The sequence below is a fragment of the Triturus cristatus genome, chromosome 3_1, assembly GCF_964204655.1.
Source record: "Triturus cristatus chromosome 3_1, aTriCri1.1, whole genome shotgun sequence".
NCBI lineage: Eukaryota > Metazoa > Chordata > Amphibia > Caudata > Salamandridae > Triturus > Triturus cristatus.
In genome coordinates, this window is record NC_140583.1 from 374,720,524 (window position 1) to 374,744,547 (window position 24,024).

The following is a 24,024-nucleotide window of genomic DNA, read 5'->3' on the forward strand; positions in this document are numbered from 1 at the left end:
ATTGGGTGTGTGAGTGGCTGTATGGGTCTGTGTGTGGTTGTGTGAGTGGTTGTAAGGTTCTGGTGTGTGAATATGCATATTACTTAACTAATCGGAGGGGAAGCACACAGCCCCACTCCCCAAGCTGATTTTGGCCCCTGGGGCCCCATTTCCCAGTGCCTTGCTTGCTATAAAGGGGAGACACATTACCCCCTCCCCATGAACCACATACCCCAGGGCCCACCTGATAACTGGTGGGTGCTCTGGAGTCCACCCAGGACACCAACTTCATATTTTAAAACAACACTCCCTTCTCGTGGCCGATTTTGGCCCTGGGGACCCCGTCCCGAGTCCTGGCCTTATTCTCATGGGGAGGGTGGCATGCAGGCCCCTCCCGAGTGCTAATTGGGCCTGGACAGTAAAGAATGTAATTAGCTGGACAGTGACTGTTTGTGCAACACTGATTGCTCTGTGTGAGTTGCTTCTAGCTGTGGTGATCTTAAACACAGTACAGTGGACACCATGACAGATCACGTGGCCCATTTCTGAACTAGCACCATGAAGACTGACTGCCTTGACCCGTTAAACCCACAATGTTCCCTCCCTCATGCCCTTGCAGGAAAAGCTCCTCCATGCCTCCTGTGGGGATGTTTGTGGTCAGCGCAGAGGAATGCTTTTCCTTGGTGAGTGTGAATTTCTATCTCACTTTTGTGTGGTGGGTATTGTAGAAACGTACTAAGCAGTGTAGGATTTATCCTTCCATCCCAGTGGAATATTGTTGCATCGGATTAGGAAGAGCCTTAAGACCTGGCTTTTGGCTGACCCAGATCAGCATCCCCCTCCCCCTGCAGCACCTTGAGACCCTTTCGGGGGAGTGGCACACTTTAAAATTCCCTGATTGATTGATTGATTTCACTTGGAAAACATCACATAAGAAAGACTGTGTGCCAGCCTGTACAGTGGGTATCTCACCGTGAATGCGTTCAAGTGGGGAATAACAAAGCATGTCCCACAACCTGAAATATGCGTTGATGCTGATTTGGAGGAGCTGTTATTACTCAAAGGTACTAGTTTTGTTACCTCAAACTCAGCCTAGCTTAGATCATGTCCGGTTACCTAAAGGTTATGAATCTGTGCAGTTTGTTTGCAGTTTTTTATAGTACAAACTCCAATACTAAATACAAAAGTTATTGAGGCATTTTACATGAACATCAGTTACATTACACAAGTGGATATTTTTTGTGTGTGTTTTTAGGCACAAGGTTAACTGTTTTGCCCAGAATCACAGGATGTTGACCTGATGCAGAGACTAGAACCTGGTTCCGCAGGATGTTGATCTGATGCAGGGACTAAAACCTGGTTCTAAGGTCATCAGATATGGCACTCAATATATAATAGCTGGCAAACCCTACCCATTTGAAAAAGCCTTGCTACCTAGACCATTTACCCACCCCTCACTTTCAGAGAGCAGGAACTTTCACCTCAGGATGTATATACACTTCAATTGGGTAGGAAGCCACATAGTTAAGGAGAATATTAGGAAAAAATGTGGGTGTAAGTTTTTTTTTGCAGAATGTGAAGGAAACCTGTACCTAACAACCCCAGTAATGCACTCAGAAAAAAGTACATTGTGCTAATAACAAGACCCTTTTAACATGCTGTGAAAAAGTATCAGGGACAATTCATAATATTGATAACAATTGCATCAACGTGAACATGGAAGAAGGGCACGCTCTGTGGCAAGGAGTGGCCAACACTTCACACTGAACCTTGATGCTCTTTATTGAAAGAGGTGATTTTGTTCTCTCTGTTGCATTGAACAGTGAGGCTGCTCATTGACAAGGCGGGAACAAGAAAAAAAATAGTCAAACAGAGCAGGCTGTATTCATCACTGCAGTCCACACCATTGTTGTGACTGTGTATTGGTTTTAGCATGGTAATTGTATCAGCTTATCTTTTCTAGAACATAAGAACACGCAGTATCTCACTTGAAACCCAGATTTCTATTACCCTCCTCACTGAAGACAACAAGGTGAGTTATCATTTGCTTCAAAAAACATGAGAGCAATTTACATGCCTGAGGAGCAAGGTTACCGTCCTCTTCATACACCTGCAGGTTGGCAGGAATATACCATAGCAAATAAAAATCCTAAATGTGGTTAAGGATGATAGGTATTTACACCTCAGATCAGATATCCGGAATATATATATATATATATGGTAGTGGCAGGATGTTGGATTGTGGAAAAGGTAGTGTGGTGCTTGGAACTTTGATGGAAATGCCAGAAACGTGAGCACCACCCACATGGGGAAGGTATTTAACCAGAGAAGCTCGTAATCCTGACACGCCCACCAGTGGATTCTTGCCTATCACAGCGAAGCAAGCGCCTTTTAAATCTGGAAACTGACAGCACTGTTGGTTGTGGGAAGGCATCTGAAGAAGGAACTTTCCGAAATGCATTATGCCGTTCCAATAAAATTGCCGTTCCAAGCAATCCTCTGTGTGTGCCCGGTCTTTCTGTGAGGTGAGCCTTGGTTGTTGTATTTGGGTGCGTGGCCACTAAGCACCATGGGCACCCCATCCTTAAGAAGTACGGCAGGAATCAGTGGCAACTTTTGGGGACTTTCAATGTTTTTGGAAAACTGCCGTACCGCTGCTGCTTGAAAACGCCCAGCAACATTTGTTGAAACTGATTTCAGTCCAAGATGCCAGGTCGGGATTTCCCGAAGAGCATGGTAGTGGCAGGATGTTGGATTGTGGGAAAGGTAGTGTGGTGCTTGGAACTTTGATGGAAATGCCAGAAACGTGAGCACCACCCACATGGGGAAGGTATTTAACCAGAGATGCTCGTAATCCTGACACGCCCACCAGTGGATTCTCGCCTATCACAGCGAAGCAAGCGCCTTTTAAATCTGGAAACTGACAGCACTGTTTGTTGGGGGAAGGCATCTGAAGAAGGAACTCTCCGAAATGCATTATGCCGTTCCAATAAAATTGCCGTTCCAAGCAATCCTCTGTGTGTGCCCGGTCTTTCCGTGAGGTGAGCCTTGGTTGTTGTATTTGGGTGCGTGGCCTCTAAGCACCATGGGCACCCCATCCTTAAGAAGTACGTCAGGAATCAGTAGCAACTTTTGGTGACTTTCAATGTTTTTCGAAAACTGCCATACCGCCGCTGCTTGAAAACGCCCAGCAACATTTGTTGGGACTGATTTCAGTCCAAGATGCCAGGTCGGGATTTCCCGAAGAGCATGGTAGTGGCAGGATGTTGGATTGTGGGAAAGGTAGTGTGGTGCTTGGAACTTTGATGGAAATGCCAGAAACGTGAGCACCACCCACATGGGGAAGGTATTTAACCAGAGATGCTCGTAATCCTGACACGCCCACCAGTGGATTCTCGCCTATCACAGCGAAGCAAGCGCCTTTTAAATCTGGAAACTGACAGCACTGTTGGTTGGGGGAAGGCATCTGAAGAAGGAACTTTCCGAAATGCATTATGCCGTTCCAATAAAATTGCCGTTCCAAGCAATCCTCTGTGTGTGCCCGGTCTTTCCGTGAGGTGAGCCTTGGTTGTTGTATTTGGGTGCGTGGCCACTAAGCACCATGGGCACCCCATCCTTAAGAAGTACGGCAGGAATCAGTGGCAACTTTTGGGGACTTTCAATGTTTTTGGAAAACTGCCGTACCGCCGCTGCTTGAAAACGCCCAGCAACATTTGTTGGGACTGATTTCAGTCCAAGATGCCAGGTCGGGATTTCCCGAAGAGCATGGTAGTGGCAGGATGTTGGATTGTGGGAAAGGTAGTGTGGTGCTTGGAACTTTGATGGAAATGCCAGAAACGTGAGCACCACCCACATGGGGAAGGTATTTAACCAGAGATGCTCGTAATCCTGACACGCCCACCAGTGGATTCTCGCCTATCACAGCGAAGCAAGCGCCTTTTAAATCTGGAAACTGACAGCACTGTTTGTTGGGGGAAGGCATCTGAAGAAGGAACTCTCCGAAATGCATTATGCCGTTCCAATAAAATTGCCGTTCCAAGCAATCCTCTGTGTGTGCCCGGTCTTTCCGTGAGGTGAGCCTTGGTTGTTGTATTTGGGTGCATGGCCTCTAAGCACCATGGGCACCCCATCCTTAAGAAGTACGGCAGGAATCAGTAGCAACTTTTGGTGACTTTCAATGTTTTTGGAAAACTGCCATACCGCCGCTGCTTGAAAACGCCCAGCAACATTTGTTGGGACTGATTTCAGTCCAAGATGCCAGGTCAGGATTTCCCGAAGAGCATGGTAGTGGCAGGATGTTGGATTGTGGGAAAGGTAGTGTGGTGCTTGGAACTTTGATGGAAATGCCAGAAACGTGAGCACCACCCACATGGGGAAGGTATTTAACCAGAGATGCTCGTAATCCTGACACACCCACCAGTGGATTCTCACCTATCACAGCAAAGCAAGCGCCTTTTAAATCTGGAAACTGACAGCACTGTTTGTTGCGGGAAGGCAACTGAAGAAGGAACTCTCCGAAATGCATTATGCCGTTCCAATAAAATTGCCGTTCCAAGCAATCCTCTGTGTGTGCCCGGTCTTTCCGTGAGGTGAGCCTTGGTTGTTGTATTTGGGTGCGTGGCCTCTAAGCACCATGGGCACCCCATCCTTAAGAAGTACGGCAGGAATCAGTAGCAACTTTTGGTGACTTTCAATGTTTTTGGAAAACTGCCGTACCGCCGCTGCTTGAAAACGCCCAGCAACATTTGTTGGGACTGATTTCAGTCCAAGATGCCAGGTCGGGATTTCCCGAAGAGCATGGTAGTGGCAGGATGTTGGATTGTGGGAAAGGTAGTGTGGTGCTTGGAACTTTGATGGAAATGCCAGAAACGTGAGCACCACCCACATGGGGAAGGTATTTAACCAGAGATGCTCGTAATCCTGACACGCCCACCAGTGGATTCTCGCCTATCACAGCGAAGCAAGCGCCTTTTAAATCTGGAAACTGACAGCACTGTTTGTTGCGGGAAGGCATCTGAAGAAGGAACTCTCCGAAATGCATTATGCCGTTCCAATAAAATTGCCGTTCCAAGCAATCCTCTGTGTGTGCCCGGTCTTTCCGTGAGGTGAGCCTTGGTTGTTGTATTTGGGTGCGTGGCCACTAAGCACCATGGGCACCCCATCCTTAAGAAGTACGGCAGGAATCAGGGGCAACTTTTGGTGACTTTCAATGTTTTTGGAAAACTGCCGTACCGCCGCTGCTTGAAAACACCCAGCAACATTTGTTGGGACTGATTTCAGTCCAAGATGCCAGGTCGGTATTTCCCGAAGAGCATGGTAGTGGCAGGATGTTGGATTGTGGGAAAGGTAGTGTGGTGTTTGGAACTTTGATGGAAATGCCAGAAACGTGAGCACCACCCACATGGGGAAGGTATTTAACCAGAGATGCTCGTAATCCTGATACGCCCACCAGTGGATTCTCGCCTATCACAGCGAAGCAAGCGCCTTTTAAATCTGGAAACTGACAGCACTGTTTGTTGGGGGAAGACATCTGAAGAAGGAACTCTCCGAAATGCATTATGCCGTTCCAATAAAATTGCCGTTCCAAGCAATCCTCTGTGTGTGCCCGGTCTTTCCGTGAGGTGAGCCTTGATTGTTGTATTTGGGTGCGCGGCCACTAAGCACCATGGGCACCCCATCCTTAAGAAGTACGGCAGGAATCAGCAGCAACTTTTGGTGACTTTCAATGTTTTTGGAAAACTGTCGTACCGCCGCTGCTTGAAAACGCCCAGCAACATTTGTTGGGACTGATTTCAGTCCAAGATGCCAGGTCGGGATTTCCCGAAGAGCATGGTAGTGTCAGGATGTTGGATTGTGGGAAAGGTAGTGTGGTGCTTGGAACTTGGATGGAAATGCCAAAAACGTGAGCACCACCCACATGGGGAAGGTATTTAACCAGAGATGCTCATAATCCTGACACACCCACCAGTGGATTCTCACCTATCACAGCAAAGCAAGCGCCTTTTAAATCTGGAAACTGACAGCACTGTTTGTTGCGGGAAGGCATCTGAAGAAGGAACTCTCCGAAATGCATTATGCCTTTCCAATAAAATTGCCGTTCCAAGCAATCCTCTGTGTGTGCCCGGTCTTTCCGTGAGGTGAGCCTTGGTTGTTGTATTTGGGTGCGTGGCCACTAAGAACCATGGGCACCCCATCCTTAAGAAGTACGGCAGGAATCAGTTGCAACTTTTGGTGACTTTCAATGTTTTTGGAAAACTGCCGTACCGCCGCTGCTTGAAAACGCCCAGCAACATTTGTTGGGACTGATTTCAGTCCAAGATGCCAGGTCGGGATTTCCCGAAGAGCATGGTAGTGGCAGGATGTTGGATTGTGGGAAAGGTAGTGTGGTGCATGGAACTTTGATGGAAATGCCAGAAACTTGAGTACCACCCACATGCGGAAGGTATTTAACCAGAGATGCTCGTAATCCTGACACGCCCACCAGTGGATTCTCGCCTATCACAGTGAAGCAAGCGCCTTTTAAATCTGGAAACTGACAGCACTGTTTGTTGGGGGAAGGCATCTGAAGAAGGAACTCTCCGAAATGCATTATGCCGTTCCAATAAAATTGCCGTTCCAAGCAATCCTCTGTGTGTGCCCGGTCTTTCCGTGAGGTGAGCCTTGGTTGTTGTTTTTGGGTGCACGGCCACTAAGCACCATGGGCACCCCATCCTTAAGAAGTATGGCAGGAATCAGTGGCAACTTTTGGTGACTTTCAATGTTTTTGGAAAACTGCCGTACCGCCGCTGCTTGAAAACGCCCAGCAACATTTGTTGGGACTGATTTCAGTCCAAGATGCCAGGTCGGGATTTCCCGAAGAGCATGGTAGTGGCAGGATGTTGTTTTGTGGGAAAGGTAGTGTGGTGCTTGGAACTTTGATGGAAATGCCAGAAACGTGAGCACCACCCACATGGGGAAGGTATTTAACCAGAGATGCTCGTAATCCTGACCAGCCCAGCAGTGGATTCTTGCCTATCACAGCGAAGCAAGCGCCTTTTAAATCTGGAAACTGACAGCACTGTTTGTTGGGGTAAGGCATCTGAAGAAGGAACTCTCCGAAATGCATTACGCCGTTCGAATAAAATTGCCGTTCCAAGCAATCCTCTGTGTGTGCCCGGTCTTTCCGTGAGGTGAGCCTTGGTTGTTACCTACTGGCGGTCGCCAGTAGGTAGTTATAGTTAGGACCCTGTTTCCATAGGAAAACCGCAACATTCTATTTTGAATAACTTTGGCGCCGGTCGACGAATCCTCGCCCAATTTTCAAAATAGGTGGGGCGCTGCGCTCCGCTCCTACCCTGAAAGTCTCGGGGAGATTCGTCAAGCAGGGGCTGAGATAAAAGGGGGGTCCCAAAACGCGTTTTCCCCATGCATTATTCCATAGGACCTTTAGACACAGCCACAGCCCGAACGGCTGAACAGAGTTCCGTGAAATTTGGCAGAGAGGTAGTCTACAGGTCAAGGAAGTGCCTTTTGTAGGTTTGGTGTAAATCTGTTCAGTAGATTCTGAGAAAATAGCCTTTAAATCAATATATATATCTGAGCCAGCTTACGGTGCGCTTACGGTGCGCTTACTGTACGCGTACGGTGACGTGCGCGAGCGCGATTCTGATTGCTGTTCGATCTAAGTAAACATTCGAATCGGTCGAAACCAGGAAGCGGCGGCCGCCATTTTCTCTCTCGCACTCTGAGGGGGGCTGCAAAAACCAAGACAAAAAACATCTACAGGGGGAGTATATTCAGTTCTTAAACACCCAGCATCCATATATGTGTCCCCAAACAACCCCCAAGGCCAAAAAAACAAATTTATATTTTTTCCAAAAATCGCCGATTACGCTTACCGTACGCGTACGGTAAAAAATGGATAAAAAAAAAAAATTATCCACACTTTCCCCACCCCGTGTGCAAATGGTACCCGTAGGGCACCATTTGTGCATGGCCTATATAATTCAATATAAAGTACAAATGAATAATGTTCACAACGAAGCGCATAATATGTCCCCCATGTGCGCACGGTGCACGAAGCACATCGTGCGTACATGGCCCATCCCGCGTAACGTGGGCACGCGGTGCGCGCAGCGCACCGCGTGACCACCGTGCGTGCACGGCACTAACTGCGTAAAGTGGGCGCGCGGTGCGCGAAGCGCACCGTGTGCTCACTGTGCGCGCACGGTGCGCGAAGCGCACCGCGCGCGCACGGAACGAACTGCGTTAACTGGGCGCGCACGCCACGAATGGCGTAAAGTAACTTAGCATTTAAAAAAACGTACAAATTCACTGAAAAAGCCATAGGTTTCACACACGTTATAGTTAGGAATTAGCATTTAAAAAACCTTGCAAATTCACTGAAAAAACCATAGGTTTCACACAAGTTATAGTTAGCTGTACATTTCACTCGTAAAAAAAACAATGAAATTCCCCCGTTATAGTTAGTGCAGGCAACTATAACTCACACGACCGCAATCCTCTGCTGATGACATATGTGTCTTTATGAAAAAAAAATATTTGTAATATATGTATAGCTAAAGTTTAATGGAAGAAGACATGGGCAAATAAGTGTCTAAATACAGTATTAGCATCAGCAGAGGATTGCGGTCGCGTGAGTTATAGTTGCCTGCACTAACTATAACGGGGGAATTTCATTGTTTTTTTACGAGTGAAATGTACAGCTAACTATAACTTGTGTGAAACCTATGGTTTTTTCAGTGAATTATATATATATATATATATATATATATATATATACAGCTTGAACTCCTGGATGGAATTACATCACATTTGGCTGAAAGGTAGATGTTGTTACGCAGATATGCAGATTGCGCTTTCTGTTCTTTGGTGAAAATCCATTCAGTATTTTTTAAGAAATTTAAGTCAAACATTATAGTGATATCTGTGGCTGCAGATATTTCACAACGGTGTGGTGATGACTGCAGATATTTCACAACAAATTCATGGTAAATCGCGAATGCCCGTACCAATGGGAATGCTGTCATTGGCTGGGCTCAACCAGGACAGAACGTTGTGCCCGCCAGCTTATCGATCGGGAACGGTTCCTGGGGTGAAAATTTCTTTGAAAGCTAACATAAGGGGGGTGGAGGTACTCTGACCCCGAGTTTGAGAAATGGGAGTGTTAGTGACACAAGTTATGTTTTTTCATCGCATGTGATACTCGCGATGATGCCACGACCATGTACCGTTGTGAGGATGTTGCGACTATCGCGGCAATGCCGCAATATTGTTGGAATTCTAAAACACAAAGTATCTATATCTATATACATACCCTTGGTGATTACAGGCACAGACTCATGTACCTACTCACATATTCAGTCAGACACTAAAACACCCACTCACATACCAACTCAGACACTAATGCACCCACTCACAGACTCGCTCAGAGACCCATGTATGTACTCATACAGGCATTGAGGCTCATGCACCACATGCACTCAGAGACTCATATGCCTCTCAACAAACATCATTAGAGATTATACACAGATTCACAGAACCACTCAGAGACTCATGTACCCAGTCCAGATCCACTCAGACACTTACTTACTGACTCACAGACCCACTAAGATACTTATGCTTCACTTGCACACCCACTGATAGACAGACCCAATCAGATACTTATGCCCCCATTCATAGATCCAGTCACAGATTCATGTAACCATTCACATACCCACTCAGACATTCACACACCCACTCACATACCCAGTCAGAGACTTATAGACCCACTCTCAAACTCACTTAAAGGCTCATGCATCCATTCATACACCTACTTGGAGACTTCTGCACCCACTCACACATCCCAGTGGATAATTAATACACACTGGTATAGACATTGAGGGACTGATTCATGTTTTTATAGCTTTATTTAGATAGTGATGTATCTATTGTGATGGTTAGAATTAATTATATAGTTGCTTTTTTTTAATGTAGTGGTGGCTATAGAATTTCTGCTTTTGCTTTGCATTTTCATGATGTTTTTGTGGTGATTGCGGGCACTGATGTCACCATGAAAACGGAAAATAGGTTTTAGAGATGGTTTTTATGGAAACTTACTTGAAAAACATGAGTTTGGACTGTACACTAATAAACTCCTAGTGACAAAAGTACTATAATATGTAAACACGTAGTGTAAAAAACTGTATTATGTGTGCATATATGTGTTTTACACTTTATGAAAATTGCACAAGCATCCCTGTTAATGACGTCATCACGACACCCTGAATAACTGCAAAAATTGAAATTCGGTTTTAAATACTGTAATATGTGTGCATATATTTGTTTTACACTTTATGAAAAAGGCACAATCATCACGGTTAATGGTGCCCTGAATAACTGCAACAATGGAAAATCGGTTTTAGATATGCTTTTTAAAGAACCTTAGTACAAAACATGAGTTTAAAGATGTTTTTTAAAGAAGCATGTACATAGAAATATGTGTAGTGGAATGTGTAGAATGGATTTTTTTACTTATTATTTTTTAACGTGCTGGGGATCGTCGGAGGGCGCAGAGTGGCTTGTAAGATGTTTCACCTTGATAAAAGTGTGTCTTTAGGGCGACGTTCCTACTCTGGCCCTGAGTTTGGAGCAGCAATAATGAGACTTGGGTACACTCCAATAGTGTGTCTACCAAAGGCTAGTATTGCTATATATCTATCCCTACTATTCGGTTTAATCAACTAGGAAGGATTACGACTTCACTAAGGGATCTGTATCCTGAGGAAGGCTGGCGACCCATCAAGGTGGCAGGAATAGGCTGAAATATGTTGATACTAGCGGACAGGGTAATAGAGATATAGGGGCAGATTTACAAGCCCCTTGCACTGCCAGTACGTCACTTCTTGTGACGCACTGGCAGCGCAATAACCTGCCCCATATTTACAAGGACAAAAAAAGCCACCCCGTTTGACTTTTCCTGCCCTTGTAAATATGGCACCTTAACATGCAGCACTTTGCGTGAAAGGGGCGTTCCATGGGTGTTGCTGTGGGTGTCCCCATTCAACACCCATGGAACGAGACACATTTCTAGCTTTACGAGAAATCGTAAATCTGGAAATGCGTGTGAATGATACACCTCCGCAGGGTAGGCGTAGAGAGGCACAACGAGGAGAAATGTATTAATTTCTCCTCGTTTTTGTTTCCTGTTTCTATGTGAGCTGCATTCTGCAGCACACATTGAAAGAGGAACTCACCTCTAATGATTGTTTTTGTTCAGGAAGGGGTCCCTTCCTGCACATAAACAATCATTGAAAGAATGCTGTTTTTCAACTTCTATGTGTGCTAATGCAGCACACATATAGGTTCAAAAACGTCATTTCAGATTGTTTTTGTGCAGGAAGGGAACCCTTCCTGAACAAAAACAATCTCCCCACGATGCAGGCATCCTTGCATCATGGAGCAAGGGTGCCTGCGTCGGCGCCTGGCAGCAGTTTGTGCACCAGCACAGGGGGATGCACAGAGATGCGACATATTGTTGTAAATATGTCGCATCACTGTGCTTTCCAAACTAACGCAGCATGGCACAGCAAAATGACTTGCTGCACTGTGCTTCATTAGTTTATTGTAAATCTGCCCCATAATTTCTCCGATTTATCCGCTCAATAAAGTTTTAGTCCTGGCAAGGGGGGTCCAGGATAAAAAATTATAGGGGTACCCACTTAGACAGTTTTAATACTCTTTTCTTTCTGAAATTGTGATCTCTTTAATAAAAAAATTCAAAAAATATATATGCGCTAACCCTGGGCGTAGTTTGTGTAGTGGCACTACGCGTAGCTACGCGAAGTGCACTTCGCACTATGCACGCTACGCGTAGCTACGTGAACTGCATAGTGTGGTAGGGAAATGCTGCACCACTCTGAGCATAGTTCTGCGCCAGTGTGTAGAAGCGGCCCCATGGCGAAGCATGCCACTATTCAGTGGGTGAGGGCAATTTTAACAACCCTATGAGTTTCTAGTTGGTTTTCCTCCTGTATTGTCTTTATGTCACATACTCCCAGATCCCAACTAGGGTAACTGAGAATCTACCCATGTTTTTGTCCTTCTCGGTTGGTGTGTTTTTTGATATGGTGGCCATCGAACGTCTGCTTTTGTTTTGTGATTTTGCGACTTATTTAGCATCATCACAATGCTGTTGCAAACAATCTAAAAAAAAAATGGATCTTTATAAAGTAAATTAACACTTTTTCAGTTACTAGGGTGGCTCTGACTCGAGCTGTTGTATTGATTGTGTGCACACGACAGTTACACATAAGACCGGATGTAGAGTTTCAAGTTACTTAGAAATACCTTGTTGCCTTCATCTGTAAAGTGCACTCCATCATTTCTAGAGATTCTATGCATGTCAAAACACAGGTTGTTGTAGTAAATTGAACGCATGTTATGGTCTCTAAAAAATGCAGAAACAGTTTTATTAACATGTTTTCTGGCTTTGTCAATTTGTGGACAGAATTGATTAGATCATTTCCATTTTGCCTTTGGCATATGTTAGAGTACACAAAGACAGTGTGAGGGAAAAGAATCATCAATTCAGTAAAGGCATCCTTCATTAGGATTTCCAGCCCTATCCCAGTTACTGTGCCTAGGTAATTTCCACCACAGTGCACAATCATGAGGTCAGGGGGTTGGGAATCCACAATGCTTTTAACCAAAGGCAGAAATTGATGACACTTTAACCCTCTCTGGCCAATCCATGTAATGTTCAAATTAGGCAAACCCAAGTCTCTGTCAATACCTCTCTTTTTTGCAGCCTCTTTATCGCAATAGACATAGCTGTGGCCAACAAGTCACACTCTAAGCATTTTGAAGTGAAGGAGCAATAGAAGCCAGGAGAAGGCTGGAGGTAGTTTTACAAATGAAAATCAGTTAAAGTGGAGGTGTTTCCTTTTTTTTTTTTTTTAAAGATATATTTCATTAGATGCTGTCAGTATGTAAGTGAATACAATTAGGTAGTGTGTTGGATGCAGTAGCAGAAAGTCCTATTTGTGGCTGCTATTCAAAAAAAGAAATCAAATACAGACATGGATATGCTTTTGAATCTGTGGAGTGAACCACACCTGCTGCATCTCATTTGGAAGTAGAATGGTTCTTCTAGAACACACTGTGAACTTGTGACCTACTGGTTCTAGTGAGTTTCCGTGGTGAATCTGCAGAGGGTGTACTGAGGAGAGGGTGTTAAAGAAACAGGTATATATTTTTTTAATTGGAGAGGTTTATGTTCATTGTTTTACAAGTCAGGTAAGATTCCCTAGTGAGAATTTTGCAATTAAGTGTGGTATAGTGATAAAAATATAAAAGTACAAAGGAAAGTAGGTTTTCTGACTCCCTTTTTTTCGCGAATACATCACGATCATCGCAATTATGCCGTGATTATTGATGCATAGGCATGTATTTTTGGCTACCTCTAAAAAGGAGTGAAGTGGTTAACAAACGGTAACCATTCAGAAATGTAGTAACAACAATGAAATATGAAAGGAATGTTTTTATTGGCTGATTTTTGCAGTATCAGGTAATGCAAAGTTCAGAAGGTTGCCATTTATGGTTGCTTTGTATGAGAGTGGTATGCCATTCTTGTGTGACCATTGCAAACCCTGAGACCATTGCATCTGTCAAATAAGAGATAAAAAGCCAATTTCATCAATGAACTCAATTTTCTAATATGTTAATTAAAATTCTTAGTAAGCACAAAAATATTAACAAGATAGATAATGATGTCAGTGTGATAAAAGATTTGACAATATATATATATATATATATATATATATATAAGTATTCAAAACAAGCATTGGCATAGCCAATAGATCTCACTTTTGGGACCTTATATGTATTTAGCCATGCAGCACATTATGCTGGGTGCTACGCCAGCTACTGTTACTTCACATGCCCAAAACTCCTGCTGGACTAGCATGACAGTCTAGTAAACAAAACAAATTGAAAATGTACATATTAAAAATTGCCAACTGAAAGAAATGGAAATGATGAGACACCAACATCAGCTTAATTATGCTAGTGTTCCACAATAAAGTGGTTAACCCAGAAATGTCACTAGGACCTGGGTAAACTCGGTACGCAAGGGGGGTGGTCCTAGTGGAAGCACAATATTACATAAACGTCAACATCACCTGATCAACCAATTACAAACAATACTTATACATATTTAACATGTTTAATTGAGGTTGAACATATACATCATCATATTCAAAACACATCATATTCATCAAACAAATGTATGCATAGGTGCCCCTGATGGGAGAGGGGAGGAAAAAGGGCATCAAGGTGCAGACGTGAGGGTGAGTGTTAGAAGGAGGGCAGTGAACAGTGTAAACATCAAATACATAAATAGCCTGTCCAGCCTTAACCATGGCTAAATTATTTACAGAAACAGAATGTCAAAAAGGACACGGTGAAACTGTCACTGTTGTCCACATTCAAAACAGAAAATGGACCTGTCAACGTTTCGACCCCAGGTTGGTGTAGGGAATTCTGCTCCTTACAAAAGGGACTTCATCAGGACCATAGGGGCCACCTACAGATAATTAGGAAAAGGACTTTAAATACATACAGGTGATGGAACAAATTTAAATTAAAACCACAAGAAAAGGGCAGAATAATTACCCTCTGTCCACCTGGGAATGTGGTGGAGAGAGCAAAAATGGGCCCAGAGGCTCCAAAGGTCAGCGAGGGATGGACTCTTGGTAAGTGATGCTGAAATATTTTTTTTTTTTTATTATCAGCATAAGCAAGAAATTTATGGGGCCCAAGAAACAGGCATGTAAGAATAAGAAGTGTCCCCAGTGACAGTGAAAGGAAACACTTACTCAATATATTCAGTTTGTTCCCTTGATTTAATTTAATGAGGCTTGAAAGCATCAAGGTGCTCCTTCTGTCTTGGAAAAGGACTAAAGAGACCAAAAGCGGAAGAATTAGGAAAGTTCTATTAACCTCACCACAAGGTTACAGCTGCACAGGGTCCCCGGTGTCTCCCATATTCTATATATAAACAATGGTCTTGGACTAGGTGGGGAGGCCTGGAGGGCTTGGGGCTTCCCCTGGGTCACAGAGACCTGCGTTACACTACTGTACCCACATCAACTAAATAGCTGTCAAATGGCCACAAGTCAGCAGTAAACAGTGCACACTGGTTCTGGTTTTCCAACCAGCAGCACTTTGACTCTTGGGAGTTGTAGTTGTAGTTGTGCGTTGGCTGCTACAAGCTTGGACCTACCGGATTCGGCATCAAGGGGATTCAGAAAAAAAAGTCAGGGCTCAGTCCTGTGCTTTGAAGATATGCCTATGTAAGTGAAATTCAGATTAAAAGCCATGTTGCTAGCTATATGTTACATACTCTTCACTGAAGGTATTGGATAATTACAAGGTAGATTTGTATGTGCATACATCATGAGATATGCTCTTTAATTATATTTAGATTGACATATGAAATATAACAGTGGTAGGCACTGTTATGGCAACCACTGTATAAAGTATAGTACTTATGATGCACCTGACTTATATGTTAGTATGTTAGTAAATTATAGTGGGTCTCTCTCACCCACTCATGGATCAAGAGAATCGCTTATATATTCCTGATATGTATCTGCTAATACTAGGAATATGGAATATTGGAAGCATAATAACCTCATCGCTGCTTATGACGGAGTGGTTCCGTCATGCGCGTCGGGCGCGCTGTGCGTATGACGGAACCACTCCGTCACGACCCCGCCCGCTCAATGGAACCTTCAGAACGGCGCGGTAATCTGCGCCGCGCTGAAGGGGATAAAGGAAGCAGTTGCACACACACTGAAAATCCCCCAAACTCAATAACACACCAAGGAGGCAATCTATGCAGCCTTTTACAGAGACAGTCAGAGAACCGTATATGTTACAAAGAGATGTAGCCATTTATGAACAAGTGTACATAGACATGCAATGACATCCCCAGATAGGGACTGAGACACTAGTTAAGATACCAGCTGAAGAAGTGAAACTTTCAAGCCTAGCATACAGCGAGGTAATCCTTGCATCATGTGTCAGGACTTCTACACTTGAGGCTGTCATGCGGTTTCACTGCTAGGTCAACCTTCACATTTAGAGCTCTTAGGCAAGGCATAATCTATTGTTGTACCATATATGCCTCACCACTGAGGAAGGCTGTAGGTCGGCCAAAGGGTGGGCTGGTATTTGTCTAAAAGGCAACACAAGTACTCTGAAGTCCTGTGAGCTATATGTGCTCATTACTACTACTATACTACTAAACTGAGACAAAATCCTAGCTTTACGACTTTCAGTATTCACAAAAGGCATTTAGTAGTAGTAAAGTTAGGAGTACTAACTTTACTACTACTAAATGCCTTCTGTGAATACTAAAAGTAGTAAGTTTAGGATTTTATCTCAGATTAGGTATGTGAATCGGCCCAATAGAGAGGCACAACAAATATGTATCTCTTGGTAAAACAGCTAGTTACACACACATGAATAATTCAATACTCTTTAGGACACCAAGGAGGCAATTTAAGCAGCCCCAAACTCTTCTCAAGCCTTAACCTGCTCTTCTACCACATATGTCTCTCCCCTGTGGTAGGCTATAGTCAGGCAATAGTGTAGGCTCCTATGAGTCAATGTCTGTAACTAGGTGTATGGGTGAGTGAGAAGGTGTGTGAGTAACTCTATTTGGTGAGTGAGTGTGTGTGTGAGCAGCTATATTAGTACCCTCTCACTCCCCATACATATAACTGAGACCTAGGGTAGGCTGTGGGTAGTTTATAGGGAGGGTGCTATATACTTAAAAGTTAACACGTAGTCTAAAGATTGCTTGAGCTATATATGCTAATGTAAACTGAGGGGCAGATTTACAAGCCCCTTGCGAGACCATTACGCCGCCGTTGCGTCACTTCTGTGACGCAGCGGTGGCGTAAACCATGTGCCATGTTGCGCCTTATTTACAACGTGACGCATCTAGGGAGATGCGTCACGTTGTAAAGCCCTGCGCTACATTAAACCTGCATCAGGTTTAATGTATGCAGGGTGGGTGTTCCGTCGGACAAAGCTTCAGAAAAGTGAGGCAGTGAAATCAACAAGGTTTCACTGAGTCACTTTTCCGATGCTGCTGCGTCAAAACCCTGCGCCTGCTTGAAGCAGGCGTAAGGCATGACGCAGCATGCTCGGTATGGGCAGCCCCTGAGCATTGCTGGAGTTGCGTCATGCTTGGGACACGACTCCAGCAATGCGCCGCCCTTATACCATCAGATGTATCACGTATCTGTTTATCCTTGCGCCACGATGCGCTGCATTGTAAATGCTTAGACAAAAATAAACCTTGAGGATTTACTTAGCTTATATTCATTAATCAAACAGTCACCGTAGTGAACTTCATTACAAAGAACTCAGATAAAAACACGATTCTTAAAGTGACCACAGTTCATCTTTTATATTGTTTTTAGTACTTTGACACAACAAACTTTTTTTTACACAAAGGAATAATGTTTTCGTTTATACAATGGCAACACAAGACTACTGTCAATTTAGCACATATAAACAGTAGTGAATGACACTTTTTATACACAAATGAACCATCCACAGTTGGTCATATATCAAAAATATTTCGTTTGGACATTTGTAATATCAAAAGACATCAAATGAACATTGTTTATAACAAAGAAGTGTCACAGCGTCGACGTTTCGGTCTCCTATCTGAAAATTCTAATCACCGAGACCATCTTCAGGACCACAGTTGCACCATGTATCTATTATAAAAAAAAAAATCGTTACTATACATGCTATTTACACATATCAACATCTAAGTTCTAAACATTTGTATTGTCTATACATTGAAGGAAGTCAGGTGTGTCCCTAAGGTAACCACCCGATATAGTGAATCAGTTCCCCGACATCGTCAACTATATAGCCCCCAATGATAAAGAAGAGGAATAATTATGCTCCGTGCAACAAGTCAGTTCAAAATACCCAAAACACCATTAAGGCATTCAGACTCAAAAGCGTTAGACCCACACCACTCTGTGAAGGTATCTATTGTGGGGAGATGAATGAGTAAGCACTTACTCCTTCGAGACCATAAGACCTTCCTACCCTCTAGTTTTCACTCTTAACCGGTCTTCCACCGCAGAGGCACTTAGTCTAAAAATCAGAAATTCAAGGATCCAACAAAGCACAAATCAACAAAGTATGCAGCGTTTAAAATCATCCAAGAATTCGCTGTTTGTACATGAGCGGAGCAAGTCCACGCTATGTGAAGCTACCAACAATTACTTACAGGAAACGTCAGCTATCGTCAGCGCTTCGTGAGTCCGTAATCTGCAACCAAGCACAGAACACAGACCTAGTCACTCAACAATTCGGCTACTTATCTTAACTCTATCACTAGGACGACCCATCCATATCCCACTCTGCAGCTTACCAATATCAGGTATCTTCACCAGCTACAATTTCCCTGCACAACTCGCCAACTAGTCCGAGCGGGAACCACAAAACGAGGCGGGCGTTATTTCAAAGCTAGCGTGATGTGTATCGTCATGCAAGTACGGAACAAGTCGGCCATCTTAGAATGTAGTCGTCTACGCCTCGATTCCGGCGTTTGACGCTAATAATCTACTTGAAACCAATTACCCGCTGTCCTCCAACGATAGCTGATAATATCGAGTAATGTATGGACCATATCAAAATATATGGAGAAGACGTGACGAAATCAAACCTGTTAAAACAATAGGTAGAAACAGGGGGGGGGGGTCATGCACCCTAATCTAGTAATCAATGGTGTACGAATTGAATATTGTAAGAATTCTTATTAGTTCAGGCTACTAGTCAGAAATACAACAGTGCGAATTTTATGTATCAGCTATTTGAACATCGACAGAGGCCAAAAAAGTTCTAATGTCTTAACCCCAAAACTATATGAACAAATGTTCATTCCACGGTGACTTATATAAGGTCCTGTATCAATATGACTAGATTAACATCGTCGTTAAATCTAAACCGCCATATGCTAGTCCAAAGAATTTTTTATATATAGACAAGTTTATCTAGAAGAGCCAACAAAACTAATCACTAAGTGATTATAACAGTTATAATATGACTCTAGAAGGGCTCATAGAATGAAATAAGACTCTAGAAGGGGCTCATAGAATGAAATTAGCAACCCCTATTAGGACAAAAGTTGATCAACAGGGTCAGACCACTAGAGGCCATACAGTTTACAATGTCGCCAAAGTTTGCCATTCAATAAAAGAATTTAGTCCCATCTCTACCGTTTTAACTGACCAAATCCACCTGTTTTCCTTCAGAGTCAATAGGCGCTCAACATTTTGTCTTCGTTTTGTATTTTTAACAGTCTCTAATACAAACCATTTCATATCTGTAGGGGTATGTTCTTTCTCCACATAATGTTCTACCATAGGTGCAGTGGTAATTTTGCATCTAATGCGTGATTGATGTTGGATTATTCGTTTTTTGATTTCTTGCGTTGTTTTGCCTATATAATATAGACCGCAAGGGCATTCTATGCAATAAATGACATTTTTTGTCAGGCAATTTGTATGTTGCCGCAATGTCCATTCAATTCCGTTAAGGACACAGGACTTTACCACCGATGTTGTGGGACAAGCTATGCAATGCCCACATGGGTAGTGGCCAGTTATGGGTGTCAACCCCCACAGATTTGTTAATGAGGTGGGGACTGGTACTTTATATGCTTTAACAAGCGAGTCCCTTAAATTTCTAGCCCTCTTAAAAGCAAAACGAGGGCTAGTGAAATGTGGTTCAACTTTCTGGATCAAGTGCCAATTTTTTGTCACTATCTTGTAAATACGGCGCATCTGTGGTGGCGCAAGGGTAAACTTGCGGGATGCATCTTTCCTGGCGCATTCCTGCTGATTTGCAGGGATGCGCCAGGAAACATAAATCTGCCCCTGAATGTTTAAATAGTTAAAATATGTAATGTGATACTATGAAATTAAGTGATGAATGTTCTTCTCTATTTTTGTTTTCAGACATTAATTTCTAGTTATCTTCAGGGGATTACCATGCCAACACAAATTCAGAGAAGAAAGAAGCAGCAACAAATAGAACGTCTGCTTAGAACTGAGAAACAAAAAACGGAGAAGGTGGTCATACAGAAAGGGCTTCTGGTAAGAGGACCAAGATTTTTTTTCAATTGTTTGCAAACAACTGGAAAAAGTGCAAAAAGAAGTAAAGAAAAACAAAACTATAGCACCAAGTATCAAAACACAAAAAGTCTCTTTTGTAAAAAGAAGTTATTGAAAAAAAGAAAAATTTTAAGCAGAAGGCTGGGGCAGTTCAAGGAAATCAGAGGTAGAATGTTCCATACTAGAGTAATTCACAACTTGTTAGCATCTATGAAGAAGAATAAAAGAAACAATCAGACAAAAGGATATGTTGAAGATGTAGTTGATAAGGCGCTTGCTCTAAAGAGGAAACTATTTATCTTAGTTTTAAACAGAATGAAGACACTGGATAAAATAGTGTTGTCTATGAGGAGACAGAGCCAAAAGACAAGACTTACTAATAGAACTAACATTTGCAAAGTTTTTAGTAGTGAATGGATACATACTTCGAGAACTGAGCTTTTCTTTAATGAAAAATGCTACTTGGAAGTCAACACATTAGTGCATGCTGTTGATGAATCTGGACGAGGTTATGAGTGAAAAATAGAACTCATATTCCAAAAAAAGTAATGCTACCTAGAAATGTAGAGGGAGTGTTAGCTGAAGAGGTGCAAGGAAGGCATAGACATGCCCATGTCTAAAAAGGGAATTGCAGTAGTGTTTGTAGTATTCAACAACAATGAATTGATATATTAAGAAATGTTCTCACTATGTTTGCTTGCAAAAATCTAAAGCAGATAAGACTCTGGTTGCAAGGATTAGATCTGTGCAAAGAAAGAAAGCATACTAATTTACAAGGACACTCACTAGCGTTTCTGTCAAAAAAAGTGTGACAAAGCATCTTTCATCATTTCAGAATGTTAGGGGTGTACCACTAAACAATGGGAACTTTTGTTAGAAAGATTTACTATGGAAAAGCTCCTGCTGTATGTTTAGGAGAAATGAATAGTGCTCTTTTGTATGGTAGTGAAGTAGCAATAGAAAAGGTTTGTGATGATCTACAATATTGTTTGTTTGAACCGGAACAGGAGTGTAGGGAAGATGAAGAGTTGGTAACAACAGAAGTTGTGGAACATAACAGAGGTAATAGTGTTGGCAATTTTGAAAAAGAGATAGGAAACCTTAGCACAGGTTTTTCAGAGCAACCAAATTGTGTTTGCATATGTTGTCAACGCACTCACTGAAAAAGTCAAACTTGTTGATTTGTACATTGAAAGTGAAAAAGAGAATAAAGATAAGTGTTGTGAATTTGCTGTTTGATTATTTGTCGAAGAACGATTTGACTTGTCCTCCCAACAAGTTATATAAGTACTGCTATAATAAGTAAGAGGAAAACAAAATGCCTGCTAGAGCAGTAAACAACAACTAAGAAATAGTACCTGTTTCAAAAGTACATAAAGGTATGAATGTTTATGAATCCACATTAATGCAGTCTACTCATCTATTTCAAGCTATAGTTCGCACGTAGCCAAAGACAAGGAAATTACCTGCAACTCAGCTCCAGAAAGGTCTCAAAGGTAGAGTTGTATAATTGCCATTAGATGTTATTGGGAACTGTAGAGGTACAAAGAAATTTTGAAAAGGGACTTGTAATTCTAGTAAATGCTGTCCCGATAAAGAGTAAAAAGATATAGCAAGAGTTAGTGGATGTTATTAAAGTTGAAAAGGCACAATCATATCTGGTACAAAATAACATATATTATAAAAATTCAAAAATTCTTCAAGATATCACACATCTGGAGGACAATACATCATCATGGACAGGTCAGATAGAAAAGTGTATGAATCCAGAGTAGAAGAAATTCATGAACATTGCAGTAGCCATCCCCTATATTCTAAAGAAGTTGTTGGTGATGCATTTGATCTCTATCAACTTAAACAAGCAAAAGGAACTCCCTTAAATGTATGGGAAAAAGTTTAGAAGCTCGCTGTTTCCCTCACCTCTTTCCTTCTGAAGTAGGTGGTAGGTTTGATGATCGGTCTGTACAAATACCTGAGGTTGAGTACAGATGTACTAGACTTTAATCAGAGGACCGTAGATTTTGTCAATGAATCCCTTATATGTTTCGTCTATTATTTGAAAGAGATTTGTCTCCATTGTCTCATGCAGTAAATCACATTTTGAAAACAGGAATAAATCTGGAAAATCCACGTGCAAGAGAATTTGTTGAGAAAATGTATGGAAAAGAGGAACAGCTGGAATACAACTTGATTAATATCATGGCATGTCAACATGGGACCAATGAATATTGGTAGTCATCACAGTGAACTAAAATGCATGTTGAGCAATTTAGGAGCACCTACATGGTTTCTAACACTCAGTTGTGCTGAGTATGCATGGAATGACCAATTCTTGCGAGAGGCAAATTCAAATATAAAAGACATCGATCCAAAGACACTAGGAGAACTCTGCTCATTGGAACCTGCAAACATTTGCAGATATTGTAACCATAGATTTCAAGCCATGATGTCTTTTATATGTAAGAAGAGTAATCCGCCTCTCGGTGAAGTGACTGATTTATTTTGGCTCAAAAAATACTCAGCCAGAGGTGGTCCACATATTGACAAGCTACTATGGGCAAAATATGCCCCAAAGATTGGAACAGACACTAATGAGTCTGTGTTGTCTTTCATAGAGCAGTATGTGACTTGCAGCATCCCAAACGAGAGTGTTAACAACTGTTAAGACAACAAGTTCTATGATTCCAAAATCATAGGTGTGGAAAATACTGTCGTAGAACATATAGATAGAAAGGAAACTTTTATACAAGATGTCATTTTGGATTCCATGGCATTTGATCTCAGCAGGAAGAGTTAACAGCTCTTTGTCTGCAGCCAGACACACTCTCACACGAAAATCACTAAAGAACACATACAACCTCAGTAGCTTCAAAATACACCAGTGACCACAATCCTATAATTTTAAAGATGTAGATACAAGCATGGATCTACAGTTTGTTGCAGATATTTCAATTGCATTTGCTCAGTACATCATTTCTTGTTTAACAAAGTTAAAGAAAACCGAGATGAAGGAGTTGTGGGAGGAGATTTCAGAAGAAAAGACTCTAACAAAAAATAGTTTAGTTTTAATTTGAAAATGCTTTCCCACAGAGAGATCAGCTCTTATGAATATGTACACCTGTTAAGCCTGGCTAGTTTGTTTTCTAAATCTAGAGTAGTTCTATGGGTGAGTTTACGGCTTGCTAAAATGCAAATTTGAGCCACAAAGTACAGATATTCTGAAGAGTAACATGCTGGATATGTACTATCTAAGAAGGAGTCCTCATCTAGAAAGCATGTGTTTGTATGAAATACTTCAACATTATACATACAGAAATAATGCCAGTGAAAACATAGAAGAAGGAAAATTTGCTGTTGATGGATGTGAAGGATGTTTGATCAGGCATAACAAAGGAAATTAATTCAACTACTGAAAACTCCAGACAAAAGAGAGCTTTTCTATTTAGCGATGTTGCTGTTGTTCAAGCCATGGCGAACTGAAAGTGAACTATTTGGAGAATGTGACTGTTATGGAGACTCATTGAATGCTGTGAAAGACACTATTGAGTGCTCTGTATCTTCAAATGTTGAGAGATGATATTGAACAAGAAAAAACAATTGCTGCTGAGACAGCAAGAGAGAGTTCTCAAAGCAGTCAACGTTCAGTATCTAGAAGCCAAGATCCTCATGGACAACCAATCATTCAAAATGATGCTGCAATATCCATGAACTGTGGATCTAGATCAGCTAATACAGCAATTGAATACAGATCAGAAAGAAATTGTTGATGAATTAAAAGGTAAAATAGAACATGAATTACTGTTTGAGAAAAAAATGTATGCATGTTCTACATATAAACCAAATCTCCAGTTCT